This window comes from Pelophylax lessonae (genome assembly GCF_965119305.1).
Source record: "Pelophylax lessonae genome assembly, chromosome: 1".
NCBI lineage: Eukaryota > Metazoa > Chordata > Amphibia > Anura > Ranidae > Pelophylax > Pelophylax lessonae.
The window spans coordinates 697,502,273-697,510,140 of NC_138768.1; the positions used below are offsets into that span (position 1 = coordinate 697,502,273).

The 7,868-nt window shown below is 45.9% G+C and overlaps 1 pseudogene across 1 annotated transcript; it reads right to left on the minus strand.

Moving 5' to 3' along the window:
* Nucleotides 1-5,426: 5,426 nt before the first annotated feature.
* Nucleotides 5,427-6,655, minus strand: LOC309566065 (Y-box-binding protein 1-like; annotated as a pseudogene). Its single transcript has one exon. The product of its transcript is annotated as a Y-box-binding protein 1-like (transcript).
* Nucleotides 6,656-7,868: the final 1,213 nt, after the last annotated feature.

Consider the following 7,868-nt stretch of genomic DNA (forward strand, 5'->3'; position numbering starts at 1 on the left):
AAGTTATATAAAATGTTTATACAGTTATAATGTGTATTTTGTTTTTTGTAATATTGCTCAATTTTAGTGTAAAAGCTCGGCCTAAATCAGCCAGAACTGACAGCAGCCGGTAAATACACATCAAATACATATAGGGTCCATTCACACGTCTGTAAAATGGGTCCGCATCCGTTCCACAATTTAGCGTAACGTTTACAAACCCATTGATTTTCAATTCCAAATTCCAAAATTAGGCATTCACAGGATAAAGAAGTAAGTGTCAGCAAGTACATGCCCCAAAAATTAGCCAACAGGCGTTCACCCGACAGCAAAGAACTTTGTATTCTGTGGCTGGAGGTATATTAGCCATTCACAGGATACAGAAGTAAGTGTCGGCCATTACAGGCCCCAAAAACTAGCCGACAGGCATTCACCTGACAGCAAAGAACTTTGTATTCTGTGGCTGGTGGTACATTAGGCATTCACAGGATACTGAAGTAAGTGTCGGCCATTACCGGCCCCAAAAATTAGTCCACATGCGTTCACTTGACAGCAAAGAACTATGTATTCTGTGGATGGTGGTATATTAGGCATTCACAGGATACGGAAGTAAGTGTCGGCCATTACACGCCCCAAAAATTAGCCCACAGGCGTTCACTGGACAGCAAATAACTTTGTATTCTGTGGCTGGAGGTACATTAGGCATTCACAGGATAAATAAGTGTCGGCCATTACAGGCCCCAAAAATTAGGCATTCAACAGACAAAAAAGGCCTTTTATGCCGCTGTATTTACCTAAGACAGGGACCATGAATTGTTATGGGTGGTGGCGGATATTTGTGGCCTGTCATGAGGAATTTGAATCAAACATGGTCTACTGGTCACATGTGTTGTATTCCTCCGAGATCCATGCCTCATTCATTTTAAGAAATGTGAGGTATTCAACACTGTCGTGAGCTAGGCGAGTGCGCTTATTGGTCATGATCCCCCCTACTGCACTGAAAGTCCTTTCAGACAGGACACTGGATGAGGGACAAGCCAACAGTTCCATTGCAAATTGTGCAAGCTCTGGCCAGAGGTCAAGCCTGCCTACCCAGTAGTCCAGGGGTTCATCACTTCTCAGAGCGTCCACATCGGCCGTTAACCCGATGTAGTCGGACACCTGTCAGTCTAGGCGTTCCCTGATGCTGGATCCAGAGGACAGCTGTCGATGGGTCGGGTGATAGAATGATCGCATATCAGAAGTGACCAACACATCTTCAAAAGACCCTCTTTTTGCAGGCGCTGTTAGATTGGTACCCACAACTGTTTCTCTGTGAGTGGAAATTCCTCTGCCAGCGTACACAAAAGCAGAATGCAGCATTTCTCAAAGCAAGGCCTGGAAGTGCTGCATTCTGACAGCCCTCTGTGATGGTGGTAACATTTCCACCATTTTCTGTTTGTACCGGGGGTCTAAGTACATTGCCACCCAGTACTGGTCCTTGCCTTTTATGCTTTTTATACGGGGGTCCCTCTTAAAATACTGTAGCATGAAGGCCCCCATTTGCACTAAACTGGAATCGGTGTAGTAGCCTTGCTCCTGCTCATCATCCAGGATAATGTCGTCCTTGTTCTCCTCCCCCCACCACGGACAACACCAGGGTTCCGAGAAATGTTTAAAGCAAGGTCTTCTTGATCCTCCTCATCCACCCCGGCACCATTCTTCCCTGACTCCTCTTCGGACACCTGTTGTTGACTTGTCTCAGATGGAGTAGCCCCCCCCCGGGAATTCATCCAGCATTCTGACTTCCTCGTCTTCCTGCTCCTGCTCCTCGATGGCTTGATCAATGACTCGATGCAATGCACGCTCCAGAAAGAAGGCGTAAGGTACAATGTCACTGATGGCGCCCTGGCTGCGACTGACCAGTTTGGTGATCTCATCAAATGGCCACAGAAGTCTGCATGTGTCGTGCATGAGCAGCCACTGGCACGGGGAAAAAAACAAGCTCCCCAGAACCTGTCCTGCCGCAGAGTTTGTACAGGTAGTCGTTAACTGCACGTTTCTGTTGTAGCAGCCTATAAAGCATATACAAGGTTGAGTTCCATCGCGTCAGGCAGTCACAAATAAGATGTCTGATTGGCAGGTTGTGTCGCCGCTGAATGTCAGCAAGCCAAGCCATGGCTGTGTTAGATCTTTTGAAATGGCCCGAGATTTTCCTGGCCTGCCGCAAGACGTCCTGGACCCCAGGGTATTTGACAACAAATCACTGCACGACCAAGTTCAAGACGTGTGCCACGCATGGCACATGTGTAATTTTGCCCTGTTTCAGTGCGCTCAGCAGATTGACACTGTTGTCGCACACCACTTTACTAACTGTCAAATTCAGCGGTGTTAGCCACTGATCTGCATGTGAACGCAAAGCTGAAGGGATGCAGGACCAGTGTGGCTCTTGGCTTCCAGGCACAACAGATGCAGCACAGCATGGCAAACGTCTCACCTGGCATGTTCAATAGGTTCTGGGGATCTTGGGCGGCGCAGTGGAAGAGACGGTAGCAGAGGAAAAGGAGGAGTCAGCCGAGGAGGAGAGTAAGGATGGAGTAGGAGGAGGAGAAGAAGAGGCAGGCCTTCATGCAATCCGTGGTGGTAAAACCAAATCTACACGGGCGCCACGGGTTACATGCTTGACAGCCATCAGAAGGTTCACCCAGTGGGCATTAAAAGTTATATACCTTCCCTGCCCGTGTTTGCTAGACCACGTGTCTGTGGTCAGATGTATCTTGGCACCGACATTGCGTGCCAGAGATACATTCACTTGCCGCTGAACATGGCCATATAGCTCTGGGATGCCCTTCTGTGAGAAATATTTCCTTCCTGGGACCTTCCATTGTGGTGTTTCAACAACCACAAATTTTCAAAAGGCCTCCGAGTCCACCAGTTTATATGCAGTAGTTGGTGGGCTATCAGTTCCGACAAGCCATCGGTCAACCATTGGGCAAGAGGGTTATCCGGCGTCATACATTTTTTACGCTTGAACATTTGGGCCTCGGAAGCCTGCCTTTTTCCAGAAAAACATGAGAACGGCATGATAGAAGGTGGAGTGGAGGATAATTGTGAGGAGAGAGGAGAAGGAGAAGAGGCTGCACAGTGAGAGCCTGGAGTGTGGCTTTGTGGGTTCTTACGGCATTGCTCCCACTGGGCTCGGTGATGGGAGTCCAGGTGCCTTCTTAAGGCGGTCGTCCCTAGGTGAGTGTTGAGCTTACCGCAACTTATGCGTTGACTGCAAAGGCTGCAGATGGCAACACTATTGCCAGCAGCGGAGACGTTAAAAAAAGCCCACACTGCGGAGCCATGTGCCGGCGTCCTGGGAGTGCCAGATGTGACCGTACATGGTTGATGGCTCGCTCCTGATACATTAGCAGTCTGGTTTGTCCCTCCTGTGCAATGCAAGTACGGCCTGCTTCTCCTCCCTATCTGCTGGTCCGTCTCTCCCTCTGAACTCCCCTCCTCTTCCTCTCTTGTGGGCACCCACGTGACGTTCATAGACACTTCATCATCAACGTCACCTTCCCCACCACTAACATTAGAGGTCTCGGAGTAGGCAGCAACAGCGGGGACCAACCTCCTTGATCTGATCTGGGTACTGTCGTCAGAGTGCTGAGTGGCGGCTGTTGCTACCTCCTCTTCCTGATCCAATGCCAAGAATGGCAGCGCATCAGCAATGTCTTGTGATGGATCAGAAAATAATTCCTGTGACTCAAGCGGAGGGTATATGGTGGTAGTGGTGTTGGTGTCTTTGGGGGTGCACACAGCAGAGAGTGAAGAGGGTGCAGATAGAGAGGATGAGGAGGGTGCAGAAGTGGAAGGCTGAGTGAGCCACTCAACCAAGTCTGGTGCATCCTTTGAAGTAATCGACAGCACCTTGTGCAACTTCCCACTTTGGCTCCAGCCTGGTTCTCCTGCCCTACCCCTACCACCCCTGCGGAAGGGCCTGCCTCTTCCTCTGCCTGCCATTTTTTAAATTACCCTGTGACAAAAGTCTCTAGAGAAGCACAGTATATGTAGAAGAAGGTATATAACACCCGCTTCAATCTGTCGTTTTGGGGGGCCACTTGTATATATCGCACCAGGAACAAATTGTAGCTAAGCTTCAAGATAGGATTCGGCTGTTTGAAGCAATCTGGAACCCTGGGCACTTTATATTAAGGTCCCCCTTTATTGGGGTCATGTACCCTCTAAACGGATTCTTCTGGAAGTCCTCCCCTCTTCCTTACCCTCTTTTGACCCCTTCTCCTCTTACTTACTCTCTTTCTTCTTATCTCTCCTTCCTTCTCTGCATGATGCTCCTAGTGGTGAAAAAACCCTACATTTTTTGTAGCTTACCACTTATAAAATTATAGTGACCAGTGATCGGTACATTTTTGTCTGATTGTGATTTTCCTGTACAAATAAACAGAAGGTCCTGCTGTGATGAGGTTATAGATATCTCATTCCCCTCTTCATCTGGTATGTATATCCTGGGCCCCTCTGAGCTTGACTCGGGTTTCTGGACGGGGTGGGGGGAAGGGAGCTGGTACTGGTTCCAATCGTCCCTGATGGGGTTTCCTTGTCCACAGTGTGAGCCCATTGGGGTGGCGGGGAGGATCCACATCGGGTTAGTTGGGCCTTGACAGCCTCCATTTTAAATTTCATAAGGAGAGTCTGGAACCTCTGTTAACACCCTGCTGTAAACTGAATTTCATCTGTTTTTTGAGACTTATTTGAGCTGCCCAATAGGCTTAAGTTTGGGACTCCTTATTATGTATTTGTCCAGCCATTATGTTATTCCTTGCAGGAATCTTTCATTTGTGTTTATTTCTCTTTGTATTTGGAAATTCAATAAACATATTGAAAATAAAACACGCAATTAGGTCCTGCACACATATGTAAACAGTGGTCACACTGAACATGTTAGATATCGTCACGAATGTATGAGTAAGAGCAATAATTCTAGCACTTGAACTCCTGTGCAACTCTATTTGGTAACCTGTAAAGGTTATGTAAAGTCTATGGAGATTTTTAGGTACCATAGTTGGTCGCCGTTTCACAGACATAGGGGATTTAAAGAATGACATGTTTTGTATATTTGACCAAAAAATTGGATATTAGATATTATACTCTGTTTGTGTGCATTAAAATTCATTAAAGTGTATTTGTTCCTGAAAATTTGCATTTGATAAACCGACGCGAAAATGTTTTTTTTTTTTTTTTTTTTATGTTTACCGCTTATTTTTTTATTTTTTTTTTATGTTCAGACTTTTATTAACAGATGCTTTCAATTTGTTGACGTTTGAAAAAAATCAGGTGTACGTTTATTACAAATTAAAAATGAGGTTCTTAAAAATTCTTGGTTTGACCTGATAAGAAACAATTTAAAAACCTTTTACAGGTAGATTGCAAAAAAATAAAACCCTATCCCTGCAAGAAATCATGCAGGAGGACATTATCTGGTCAACAGTAAAAAGCAAGCACTTAAGATCTTCAGTTTCGATTCTTTGTTCAATTTCTTATTGCTGGAATTTTCAATCTTGACTTTATGATGATAAAACTGGATGGTGGTAGCAGTGGTAAGCCGGTATTTTGCTTAGCCCCACCCTGCTCAGCCTCGGGAGCGGACGTGTTTTCTGCTGATGTTTCAGCTGCCTTGGTCTCTTTACCATCTTGTGCTTTAGGGTTTTCTGGGCGTCTGCGTCTGTAGTTAAAATTAGGATGGTACCGGCGTTGAGGTGGTTGCTGACTCTGGGTTCCTTCACCCTGATTTTCTTTGTCTTCCTCATTTTCATCTTCCCTGGGCTGTCCCTGATGAGGTGGTCCCCTGCAGGGGACCTTGGTCCAAAATCTTGGTCTAAATCCTCTGTACATATTATTCTGTCGCACTGGTCTGGCTAAGTCTCCTGTACCTTGGTTGTCTGATCCCTCTGTGCCTTTACCCTGTGGTGGGGGGTTGTATACTGTGGTTTTCACCCATATGATCTCCGTTAGTAGTATGGTTGGTAGTGACGCCTCAGATAAGGGCATTGTTGATTAGCACCCTCTCCATCTGCTGCTCCTTCAGTTACTTCTGGCTTTTCTCCTCCCTCATTTTGGTAGTTTTGCTGGCAATTGTGTGGAGGACCTCTGCGATGTGGAAAGCGCCTGAAATTGCAATCTGCTGCATATTTGCTGCCTTGGACTGGAACACCACCAGGACCACTTACATTAGCTGCCTCTGCACCCTTTTCTCCCTCCACTACATCAAATTCTACTGTTTCTCCATCTACCACACTGTGAAGATACTTCCTTGGATTGTTCCTCTTAATGGCAGTCTGGTGTACAAAGACATCGTCCTTGGTGTCATTCCTGTTAATAAACCCATATCCGTTACGCACATTAAACCATTTGACTGTGCCCAAAACCTTGGTTGCAATGATCTTCTTCTCCCCCACAGTGGCTGCCGGTTCCGGGCCAGACTTGTTTTCCAAGGCGGCTGGCTGCTGCTGTGTTTCCACGTCGCTGCTCATGGTGGCTTTTAAGGGATTTTGGTTTTGTTTTTCTAGTTGCTTATCAGAGATGGTGACTTCGGGCCGGCGGTGTGGCTCGCTGTTCCTGCCCCGGGTATTGATAATAACTCAGGCCGGCGGTGGGGGGCTGCTGCCTTCAAGCTCCCTGCTGTCCGCTCTCCGCTTCCGCTACTGATCGAACTTCGTTTACTGCTTATTGAAATATAGTGAACAGTGGGCAATACATTTTGGTCTGATTGTGCTTTTCTTCGAAAAATAAACACAAGGTCCTGCTGAGATGAGACACAGGTTATAAATAGCTCCTTCCCCTCTTTGTCTGGTATGTATATCCTGGGCCCCGGTGAGCCGGACTCGGGTTTCTGGACGGGGTGGGGGGAAGGGAGCTGGTCCTGGTTCCAATCATTCCTGATGGGGTTTCCTTGTCCACAGTGTGAGCCCATTGGGGTGGCGGGGAGGATCCACATTGGGTTAGTTGGGCCTTGACAGCCTCCATTTTAAATTTCATAAGGAGAGTCTAGGACCTCTGTTAACACCCTACTGTAAGTGTAGTGTTTCTGAAAGGGGTGGGGGGGGGGGGAAGGAGGCAGTCCTGGTTCGAATTATTCCTGTTGGTGTCTCCTTGTCCACAGTGTGAGCTCATTGGAGGGTGGGGAGGCTTTAAGAGCATCATCTATGAAGATTTTTAGGTACCATAGTTAGTCATCATTCCAAAGGCATAGAAGAATTGAAGAATTTTAACATAATTTTGCTTATTTGATCCAAAAATTGGATATTGGATATTATGCTGTGTTTGTGTGCATTAAAATTAATTAAAGTGTATTCTTTCCTGAAAATTTGCATTTGATGAGGTTCTTTCTATTTTTTGAGGAAGTCTTTTTGTAGCAAAAATGCAAATTTTTACATGTATATGAAAAATGTCAGATTTCAGCCCCAATTTAGAACTGGTCAAAGTATAGGTAAACGTATTCACTAAAATCTCATACATTTAATTTCACAATGTGTTTTTAATTATTTCAACTTATCCCTTTTTTTCTTCTGCCTTGTCACCCTGTCCCATAGACTCAAGGTGGGGAAAACAGGATGCCATGCCGAAACATTTAGGCAGGCATGGTCCACTGTTTTCCATAAAAGGAACCTGATCCTGAGCAATATGTAGCCATGAAGTGGTTGAAGGAGGCTGGAGGAGATCATTAGCACTGAGAAGTAAAAAAAGGGTGGAAAAAGGTGAAAGCAGTATTTTATAAATATATTTGACATTTTTTTGTGATACGCTATGCTATAGCAAACTAAGTGTTATTTAGTTGGGCTTCACATCTACTTTTACTTTAAGTGACTTCTGCTACTCTCCACTATACACATCCATAATGACATCTG